Raw genomic sequence first — 11,904 nt, 5'->3', positions numbered from 1 at the left:
GTTGCTTAGGCGGCCCCGCCAGCGACTCGTGCGCTCGGAGAGGCTCGCTGGGTCCTGGAAGTGTGGCTCCCGCGGAGGGCCTGGCCTCCAGATGTCGCAAAGCAAATGCCCCGGGACACGGCGTCCGCTGGCGGGAGGGAGGGTGGCCTGCGGCGCCCGGGGCCGGGAGGAACGCGCCTATATTTGGAAGTGCGTTCGGAGAGCTCCGACCGCCGCGGGGACCGGACGGCCCGCTCCGGGCCCCGGACGAAGGGAGGGGGCAGCGCCGGGACAAAAGCCCCGGAGGGCGAGGCGGGCGCCCCCGGCTGGGGGGCTTTTCCGCGGCGCGCGGGGGGCCGGGCCGCGGGCGGCGCGCGAGCCGGGGGCGGCACTTCCTCCTGGAAACCGGGTAATCCTGTCGGCCTAGGGGCTCGGCCGGCCCCACAGAAGGGCTTGGTGGCCCCTGGAGGGACCGCTCGTCGGCAGAGCTGGGACGCAGCAAAGCCAGCGAGAGTGGCTGCGCACACAGAGGGGGACACGCCGCAGACGTGCTTAGGGGCCGTGGGAAACGTTCCCCCCCCCAGCTGCCGTCTGTCCGTCCGGCCGTCTAGCTGACGACCGTCTATCACCCACCACAAACGGGCCTTTAGGGACAAGTGTGTCATTTGAAGCATTGATCTGCTCTGTAGAGCGCTAGTTTCGTCAGGATTCACCTCGGGATCTGCCAGGCCCCTGGATTGTGCTTGCAAAGAGGGGGTGCCCTCTCGTCTGCCGCCTGCTTCAAGTTCTAAGGAGCTAGCTCAGGGACCAGCAAAAATACTTCCACTTTTTTTTTTTTTTTTTTTTTTTTTTTGTATCCGGTCCGGAATCTAAAAGTCTGCTAAGGTGGCTAACTTTGAAAGTAAAATTCCAACCGTCATTTCAAGCATCTCTGACCATTCCAGGCTTTTCTCCCCACCTTCTGCTCAACGACCCAGGAAAGGACAGATTTTCAACAAGCACCCTAGCTTTGTTTCTAACAGGTGCTAGAAGAAAAAAGTGAAAAAAAAAATAATGGTGGTGAAGTCAAGACTTGTAAGAGGAAAACGCATTGTCAGGCTGCATAACTTCTTAATCTTGGGAGGAGAAAACAAGAGTGTGTGTGCCGGGGGAAGGAGGGGGAGGCTGGGAGGGGCACTCGCAAGTTTCTGAGCCGATTTCAATGCTTCTTTTTTTTTCTTCCAGCAGTCATAATTTAAATGCCAGGGAAACAAATTTAGATGAATCTTTATGTTAAAAGGAACAGTATTCGTAGGAGACAGGAAGACATGAATATGTATTACATTCCCCTGCACACTATGAACCAGAGTATAATTCAGGGCAAGTTTTCTGAGCTTGCTACTTCTTGCGAGGGTTTGTTGAGATCCAGACCCCTGGTTTACCGCACAGGAGTCCTCCCTGCGCTGTCCACGCCACTCCCTGCAAAAGGCACGTTTTGTTAGAAATGCGACACAGTTGAGAAAACATACATCATTTGCCCCTCTTCCTTTAACCCTGTCCAGTCCACTGACAGTGCTGACGAGCGCCAGAAAGCATTTTGCTTTTGACTCTCTTGCTAGCTAGGACGGCGACCTGCTAACGCGTGTCTTGAAACGAATCCGTTCAAAGCGTTTGACAGTCATTTCCTCAGCTTGGAGAGAAAACGCAAAACGTGAATTTGGATTCCAGACGCGTAACTGGGCCGAGTTCCCCACCACATGTGCAGGGGGGCTCGTGGCACATGACACAGACCGGAGTCGGGACGTGTTGCCGCACCTACTGGGAGGGGCAGGTAGTGCTCGGGATCGTGCGCGAGGCATGTCGTTACACAGGGCTGCGTGGTAACTGGCTCCACGGAGACCTGTGTGAGGTCTGGTCCGCTGTCAGGAGCCGGGGAGCTGCGCGCTGATGGCATGAGTCACACTGCACAGGTGCTCTGCTCAGACACAGCAGAGGGCATTTGGTGCCAGAGCCGCGTGGTGAAAAGAGGGGAAGGGAGCTCAAGTCCCCACCCGAAGGCCAGCTGCTGGACTGGGCTAAGACCAGACGCAGGGCTCTTGTCCCGCAAGCCACAGGGATGACGCGGGGACGTCAGCTTTGCTCACGGGCTAAGAGACCCTCTTGCCAGGGGACGGAAATCTTCGCCCAGCCACGACAACAGCTTCAAAATGTTTCACTTGGGCGAAACAAATCCCAGGGGGTTTTGCCAATGCGAGGAATTAGTCCTAGGCTCACGTAACTAGACTCACCGCCACAGGGAGAAGAGAGGGCTGTGCGGACACAGCCCAGCCAGGGTGAAGCCGGCGGGCCCGGGTCACGCGCAACACAAGGAAGGCACAGGCTCAGGCCTCAGGCTCCTGAGAGCTGAACGTGGGGAAGGCGGGGCTGGAAAATACCCCTCCCTGATGCGGAGCGCCCTAGAGGGCCCCTTCCTTTATGGATCTTCGGGGGGGGGGTACGTGGGGCGTGAGAAGCCCACCCAATCTAATTTCTTAATCATTCATGGGTTTTATTAGGATGTGGCTTGATGTGACTTTATCTTATTTCCTCTGTGTTCTGAAGAAGCTCACAGTGGTAATTGGTGGAAACTGCGTGAATTAAAGGTCTGGGCCCTCGGGGGGAGGCCGGCCCTTCTCCGTAGGCTCCCCCGTACTGGTGGGTTTTCTCCTGGACAAGTCTTTTTCATGAAAGACGTATTCTTGCCTGGCCAGATAGGAGAATAAATTAGATCTAGGAGGCTCGGGAATGCACCTCAGACTTGTTCACTTGGCCCAGGGATGTGTGTGCATGCAGATATTTACGTATGCGAAAAGCAGTGCGGACTGACTACCTGGTTTAGGCAGTGGAGTAAATCTAGCACCAGAAGAAACCGTGGCTTGGCAGAAGCAGAAACTGTCATCTTGTGCTGCACTCTGTCTCCTAAAATGAATGGCCTCTCCTTCCGCTTCCATCGTGGCCTGATGGCGCTGGAGTGGCCAGGGCAGGAACTAACTCCCCCGACTGATATGATGTTGTGGAATGTCATTAGTTCGTGATAGCCGGAGAATATTAAAACACATTGCCGCTTTTTAAAACGATTTACAGAAGAGCCAAGTGCTTGTGATATGTAACTTTGAAGTGTGAATGACAAAGACATGATGTCATCTCCCGACGTTGTGTATTTGTTTCCTAATCGATTTGTATTTATATTCTTAATTCATAATTTAATTAAGCCTCAGCTAAGACAAATCAACCTCCCAAAGAGAAGTGAGTGCTTCCTTTTAGTACCTGGGCTTCTCTACCTGTAAATTATGTTTAATAGCCTTCCCTTATTTCTTTTAGAATGACTTGGGGACAAATATTTCCCAATATAAAAGGGAAAATAATCAGACTTAGCACAGGATTCTGCTTATATATTCTGAACTTCGTAACAAGGAGACAGACCCCTTTTCTCTGGCGATGTGGGTGAAACTCACATATGCACTCAACATACTTAAGTGTATCTACTCAGTGATGTCAACAGTCATATGTGAAGTTCTGTGTGTGTGTGTGTGTGTGTGTGAGAATTGGGGTGAAAAACAATAGCAAAAGTGATGTCAGGATGTCCCTCTCCTGCTTAAGAATTTCCATTATTTCCTGTGTGTTCCCAGGGCCACATTCTCCAGGTTAATAGACATTAGCATTGTGTGGAGTTAGTTCTAATGCTATGCGCTTGGTAAGTGCCAATCATATAAAATCAGTCAATATTTAAGATAACTTCTAACAGAAAGCCATGTTTAACATGGGACTAGCATTTGGATGAGATTTATTTTGTGTCAAATCACTTGTATTCAGAATATTCTTTCCAGTTATGATTTTATAATCCCATTTCCCTTTGGGTGGCTATAAGATATTCATCTCATGAGTGTTCTGTTTGTACCTTGTGGAAAGTGTTGATGATCTTATCTGTTAGATGAGCAAGAAAGACTGTACAGAATGTTGACTTTATATTTTCTGCAACAGCTCAGGGATATGTGGTTGCAAAGAGACACCTATTGGTCAACTTTGGGAAATTCATTGCTTTCTTTTTTTCTGGCCTTCTTTTCCGTAACTCTTTAACAGGGTCTGCCACCTTGTGGAAGATGGATGATTTGACTGACTCTGAGAACATTAACTCCATCTCATGCAATTGCCCCAGTTTCAGGCGAATGCCATTTAAGTGTTGAATTTTTAATTTTTTCTTTTTTTTTAAATTTTTTAAATATTTATTTATTTTTGAGAGAGAGATAGAGTACAATCAGGGGAGGGGGAGAGAGAGAGGGAGACACAGAATTTGAAACAGGCTCCAGGCTCCGAGCTGTCAGCACAGAGCCCGATGCGGGGCTTGCACTCGGGACTGGCGAGATCATGACCTGAGCCGAAGTCAGACGCTTAACGACTGAGCCACCCAGGTGCCCCAATTTGTTCTTAATTAGTAGTGACTTCTATTGTTTGTAGAAACACGAGTGATATCATCCAACAAATTACGTTGGCTTTACAAAAAGGTGAGTTAAGGCAATTTGTGGTGTTCCTCGATGTACAGTTATGAATAAAGAAGTAGCGAAAATAACAGCGTTATATTCAAAACTTAGTAAGCACCTCCTGCGACTTATTTCCTATATCGTCATAACGATCTCTACGAGGTAGAGGGTTGAAGGTGGGGAACAAGGCATCCCAGGAACATTCCGAATGACGGGAGTGGAGTCAGGGATTTAGGCACAGTTGGCTTGCCCAACACCTTCTTGCAGGGCTCTGCTACCCCGCTGCGTTTGTAGGGTACCCAGTACCGGGCAGTTTGTGGCATTGTGGGTAATGACACCAGCTGCCATTCGTGAGTGCTTAACGTGAGCTGGCCACTATGCTAAGCACTCCACACACGTTGCTGTCATTAATTCCCCAAAGTGGCTGATCCCACGAAGCAGATATTTTCATCCCTGTTTGCAGATGAGGAGACAAAGACGCAACTGAAGCGACTTGATCAAATCACACTGCTGGTGAGGAACAGGTGGAGGTGGGATTTGCACCTGGTCTGTTTTGTTTCAAACCCTGCTCACTTCTCTTTGCTGTGATTGTCATTTCCCACCACGGGGGTGAATTAGACTCATGACCAACTGCGGAACTTGTCCTCCTTGTCAATTCGCCTCCCTGCTTTCTTCCCCGCCGGGAGAATACTTACACGTGGTGTTTAGAACCTAGGGTGTGCGGAGCTTCTGTTTCCACCTGTGTCCCATCCTCCACGGTCTCTGCTGCGTCTCCCTTTCTTCCCAAGTAACACGGGGTCATGGTTGCTTGATTGCAGACTTGCTACCGTTTGCCTCCATGTGTCGGGTGTGACTTCTGGGAAGACGCTTGGACTGGAATCCTCTGTGTTTCAACGAGTAGCCGCCATGGTCTTTGGGTGGGCTGAAAGAGGTGACGGCTGCTCGTCGCTTGTTCTTGTTCTATAAGCGTATTCTTATAAAAATATGTGAAAAGTAGAAATGGGGTAGCCAACAATAGAGTAGAAAAACAATCACGTGGTTTTTCAAAGTGGGTGGTGATGACCTTTGTTACTTCAGTCTTCAATGAGATCATGTGGGGGAAACAAACCCATGGATATAGAACCGATATGTACCAATATAACGGAGGAGTTCTATCATCTGGAAGTGTCTCTCTCTCTCTTTTTTTTAATGTTTATTTATTTTTGAGACAGAGGGAGACAGAGCGCAAGTGAGGGAGGGGCAGACAGAGAATCTGAAACAGGCTCCAGGCTCTGAGCTGTCAGCACAGAGCCCGATGCGGGGCTCGAACCCACGAACCGTGAGATCATGACCTGAGCCAAAGTCGGACGCTCAACCGACTGAGCCACCCAGGCGCCCCTAGAAGTGTCTCTTTATCTATGTGTGTGTGTATGTGTGTGTGGAGTGTGTGCATGCATGTACGTGTGTGTGCATGTGGAGTGTGTGCGTGCGTGCATGTGTGTGTGTGTGTGTGTGTCTGCGTGTCACATGGCTGCCTCGTTCCCGGCTGGTAAACCTGTAGGGTGGGTTGTCCACCTTGGTTTACAAACAGGACCTGAGGCCCTTCCTCCAGGGGAACAGGGAGTCAGGCTCGGCAAGCCTGCCCCTGTAAGGACCCAAAGAGGTGAGCTGCTTCTGCGTATAGCTCTGCACCTGTCACGGCAGTGTGTCTTTAGGCTAAGCACCCCAAGGTGCTGTGGCTCAGCCAGGGTAGACCCTGGAAAGTGGATTTGCTAAAACGCTGTGAGCCTTTACAGGCTAGACACTACTGTGTTGGCATCTTTGAGGCAGAGCCGATAAGAAAGAACATGCAGAGGGCGGCTCACGAGGGAAACGCTACAAAGTGTTGATGACTGAGGGGGGCAGGGCACTTGCTTTAGTGGCAGCCAGGCCGACAGGTACCGGCGGGGCTTGAGACGTGTGGGTCCCCGTGGGAGTGGACGTGCTGCCCTGTGAGACGCAAGGGCCTGCCGGATGCTCCGCTTCTCAGCGCAGTACCGGGAGCGCCTGCACGGGAGTAGTGTTTTCTGGAACACATGACAACGCGTTTCAGAGCGAGACTGGAGTAGTCGGAGGGAGCACACCGCATCTTCTACAGGGATACTGAACCCTCGCCCTGAAGACCATAAGGGACAGTTTTGTGGGACTTTCCAGGATGCTCAGGTCCTAAGTCACTGGGAAGGAGACAAGGTGTCCCTTACACACTGAGCTAGGGACAGGGAGAACGAGTGGCCAGTGGGCATGAGTGTGCTCCTATCACTGCTCGCGTGGACGCCAAGTCAGAAATGACCTCACTTCGCGTCTTGCCTCTTTCTTTGCCTCAGATATGAGTCATCGACACGTCTACATGGACGTGAAAATCGAAATCCTGTAAAACAGCAGACTGTGAAACTTTCCAAGACAATTGAGAGAAGCAAACTCTGAATTATGCTATGTTTATGATTATCTCCCTCGCTCAGGTCTTGGTTCATAAACTTGGGGCGCCTTTTCCCAAAAGCATATGTCTGTCAGAGAACACAGGGTTTGTGAGAGCTTTCCAGACATCTTCAAGAACTTTTCTACATTTCTCTGCTCCAGAGACATGGCTTTTACCACCAGTCAAACCAGCGACAACGTTTGCAAGTCCTCAGAAAGAAAACATCAAGAGCCTGGTCAGGCAGACCCTTGTGGGTGTTTGGAATCCCCACCAATAGATAGAAATATCCAGATTTCTGCCTAGATAGAAATGCCATTTCATATGCTGTGATTTTTTAAAAGTAGACGTTTTCCTAAATTATACCATGGCCGTTTAAAAGAAACATACCTCCCCCGCACACAGGTAGAATGATATTTTCTAGAAATGCTCTTTGGCTTGCATTTAAAGATTAAAGTCTTGGGGCGCCTGGGTGGCGCAGTCGGTTAAGCGTCCGACTTCAGCCAGGTCACGATCTCACGGTCCGTGAGTTCGAGCCCCGCGTCGGGCTCTGGGCTGATGGCTCAGAGCCTGGAGCCTGTTTCTGATTCTGTGTCTCCCTCTCTCTCTGCCCCTCCCCCGTTCATGCTCTGTCTTTCTCTGTCCCAAAAAATAAATAAACGTTGAAAAAAAAATTAAAAAAAAATAAATAAATAAAAAATAAAAATTAAAGTCTTGGGGTGACTGGGTGGCTCAGTTGGTTGAGCATCCGACTTCAGCTCAGGTCACGATCTCACCATCCGTGAGTTCAAGCCTCGTGTCGGGCTCTGTGCCGACAGCTCAGAGCCTGGAGCCTGCTTCAGATTCTGTATCTCCCTCTCTCTCTCTCTGCCCCTCCCCTGCTTGTGCTCTGTCTCTCTCTGTCTCAAAAATCAATAAAAAACATTTAAAAAATAGTAAAATAAAAATTAAATTCGTATCTTAAGGTCAGTACGATGATGGGAAATAAATATTGTGTTCACTCATTCCTTTGGACCTTAATACTCTGTCCTTGAATGTAAACCTCATGTTGGCACTAAAGGACAATCGGTTCCCAGTGCCCAGTTGACAGGTGAGGTGGCGATCCAGTGTGGCTGGCAGCAGACGAGGATTAAAATCTAACACCAAAGCCATTGTTAATGTAACTCTTGCCAGTGCTGAGAGGTAATGGGCTGACTACAGAAATGTAAGACCTTCTAGGAACTGGGCTGGTGGGCTCCTTTGTCATTGTGGACCCCAGACAGAAATGCTTTCCTTCCCTCTCCAGCCCTGCCATGCGAACCCAAACTCTACCGAGGGATGGAATTCATTATTGCGCTTTCAGAGAGAAAGCTGAAGACGCTGTGAATCATTTGGAAGTGATCATGGATGACAGTGAGGGCGTGAGAATAATCCTAAATCTTCAGGTTCTCTTGAATCTTTGGAATTGCACTGATGATGAGTGAGTGATGGTCCAAAGCCCGCAATTATCCTTCAGAGAAGTGTGAAGGGATTTGAGTCTTTAGAGGAAACTGAGACAGAATAAAATCGCCCACCGTTGGAGCTGGGGACCTTAGCAATCCAGTGCAATGCTTTCTCTTTATTTTTTCACCAGGGAGGGCACGAAGAGGCTTGCTCAAGGGTGTGAACCTTCTCAGCATCACAGAGGATTGGATCTGAACTGTTCGGACTTCTAGTGTGAGGCACTAGGGGACAGCAACACTAGCCGGGGTGTGCCCTGCGGCGGGTTGTCTTTTATTCGGAAGTGTAATTGATCAACTTCCGCAAACTCTCTTTGAAGGCCTTTGAAGAAATCAAAATAGAAAGAAGGGCTAGATCTCTATGTCACAACTCTGATGAAAGTAGTCCCCTGTCCTGCTCTGGCCTCCCCCACCTGTGAAGTGGTCCATATTTAATTTTGGTTTTCATTCTTACACTCCCACACCTGGTAGAGAACCAGAGCAGGTGCCCTCGTGCCACGTTGAGGATTGTTCATGCAGCAGGTGTCACCTCACACGACAACTGCACTTCCATCTTGGGAGATGTCAGCTGCTGGTGAAAGAAAATAACAGAAGTTTCAAGATGCCTCGGTTTTAATGATTTTAGAGTAAGGTGTGAAAGAAGACTTTTAACCCATAAAACCAAAATGGAATATCCTTCGGGATCAGGGAGATGCAACGTTCAACATGATATTCTGCCGCCCGGTTTTGGTTTTCTCTGAATTTCCGTTGGCTATAAGCTATGATTTTGCAACGGCTTAGTTGGTCTAATGCACAGATACTTGAATTCTGACTTCCAAATATATGAGTATGGTGGTGTTCCCGAAGATGGGTTGCAAGTTTTTTAGTCCCTGACATCTACCACAAAGCCACCAAAGAAACATGTGACCGAAACGGGACAGAGAACTTGCTAAGCAGCTACGGGGCAAGTTCTCTAATCAACCAGAGCCCCCCCTCCCTGACAAATCCCTCTTGTAGAGACTGTAAGAGTACGACTGTTGGGCACAAAACAATAATCCTGACTCCGCCACATACAAAAAACATTTCCTTCATTTCTAAATATGATAGTGAACATTTATCGAGTTCTGATAAGGAAGAGAAATGAAAGATATTTATGGTAGCCAGTTATCTTTAAACATATAGGCTCTGGTGAGGTTCCTTCATATAGGGAGGTCTCAGAGCCAAATTGTTCGTATCATTCCTGTGACACAAGTCGAAGTGACTCTTGTATCTGTCAGAATAGAGACTTGATACTGGAGGAGAGTCACCCAGAAGCCCCAGGGAAGTCACTGATTTGACAATGATGTTGAAAACCAAGAGGGCTCAGCATGAAACGCCTGGGTCATGGCAACAGGATTAGGTATCATTGTGATGAGGATGGGTGTCCCACAGTAGGAAGGCTGCCAGAATGCGGAGCACACAGGGAGCCCTTCTCCGACTGTGCAGTTATTAGCTTTTCTGAGGACACCTGCTGGAAAAATAACTGAGCTCGAATACCTACAGATCTGACTCTCAAATGGAACGGAAACTGAACAGCTGTAGACTGTCAGAGGCAAATTAGATTTACCACTCAGTGAACGGTCCTGTGTATTGTGTACGTCTCTTTTGAAAATAGGATTGAGCGGCTTTTTTCTCCTGTGTACTTGGACTAGAAATGTTGGCTATTTCCACCAGCAGTGGATTCGTCATGGATTCCAAAGTAATTTTTTTTAACTAATAATCTGGAAATTTTAGGGACTGTCATGCTGTTCATCATTATTTCTTCATTGGACACTTAAATTTGTGTATTTTCCAGATGGTTCGCCAGATAAACCTATAGTCAATTCAGGTAGATGAACCACTCAAGAGGTTCAGCATGATTGTGAGTACACTTAGGTGAAGAATGGCTCCATTTTTGATGTGGAAATTAAAGCTAAAACTAACATAAATCCTATTGTTTGTAGGAATCAATGTTTCTTAAGCTGCACCAGCCTAAGGACTGAAAAAGAAGGGGCAGTGAATAAAAACCCTTGAAGAGTAGCTCTCCTGCTCTGTCCCAACAGTTTTGTACAAAGACCTCCCTTCTCAGATCCTGTCCAACTCCTGCCCGGAGTCCTCGGGTGCCTCCTCACTCATCCATCTTGGTAGCCATGTTAATGTCTATCCCCTTTCCTGGTCCAGAGTCAGGGCTCCCACAGCCACCAGAGCTGCTGAACATGCTGTGCAAGTTATCAATGCCATTGCAAAATGTCCCTGAAGTCCCTGAAGGGGAATGTTTGCTCTGATTTCCTTTCCAAAAGCAAATGCACCTTGCTCAGTTCCCGTGTCCGTGCTCCATGTGCTCCAGCCCTCAGCAGGGAGAGAAGCTCTCAGCCCGCACTTGTTCTGTTTGTAGCTACACAGATCCTCGAATATATGGTTTCAAGGTCTTTCAAGGTCTTTCTTACAAATCCTTATTTTTTTCTTACACTTTATTTTAGCCCCCGTTCTGGAACTTAGGACCAAGAAATGAGGCCATGGGGGTTTACCCAGAGGACAATATAAGTGACACATACTGTGTTCAATGCAAACTAACCTTTCCTCTTTGACTCGGAACCAGTTGTCTTCAGATTTCCACCCTTTGTGATTCAGTTTCCCATGGAAGGCTTCTTGGTCTTTCAGGCAAATAGACACCTGTTGGGTGATCTCTCCCCACCCAGCAGATATTCCCTGATGGTTGAATGCCAGGATAAACCTAACGTAGGTCCTTCATTTAGAAATCCTGTTATATACAGATTAAGACAATGAGAACTATTGCTGGTTGGTGAATCCCCAGAAGAGTAGACCCTCCCCTGGACACACTCAAACCACCACCAGTGATGTGACCTTCAGCTCTGGGATTAATGGAGTTTAAAAAATATACACTCTTTTCCCCTTCACTTTATCATCGCTAGACATTCTGAAAGGTAATAGTTACTACACAGCCATACGGGTAGTGCTTATAGTTTATTCGAACCAGGGGCATTACATAGATTTTTACGTAAGTTAGGAAAAGAGGAACAAGCTTCGATGACTGAAAAGATGAAGGAGTGCAAATAAGGGTGAAGGTGGACTGTACATTCAGTTTTAGTAGAAGTAATTATTCTTCAAGTTGCAGGGACTTCCAACTCTTCCTCCCTCCCTCCCTCCCTCCCTCCCTCCCTTCCTTCCTTCCTTTTTTTTTTTTTTTTTTGCCTTTTTGTTGTATATCCTTAGAAGCACATGAATATATATGGAATATACATAATATAATATAGGTAACATAGTTTTTCAATAAACACTTATTGACTGGCTCCTTTGAACCAAGATTTGCACTGACTGTATGTATGAATCTTATTTAAATCTTGTGACAACCCTTTCAGACAGGTACAGTTTATTGCTTTGCAACTGATGCCATGGAGACCTAGAATTCACATACATGACAGTCATTCTAACTCTTAGTCTACTGTTTTTTTTAAATGATATTAACACAACAGCCATTTATTGACCTCCAATAATTTGCAAA

The sequence above is a fragment of the Herpailurus yagouaroundi genome, unplaced genomic scaffold (genome assembly GCF_014898765.1).
Source record: "Herpailurus yagouaroundi ecotype Mexico unplaced genomic scaffold, PumYag 165, whole genome shotgun sequence".
NCBI classification, from domain to species: Eukaryota; Metazoa; Chordata; class Mammalia; order Carnivora; family Felidae; genus Herpailurus; species Herpailurus yagouaroundi.
The sequence above is the reverse complement of the archived record's forward strand: the minus strand, read 5'-3'. Positions refer to the sequence as shown.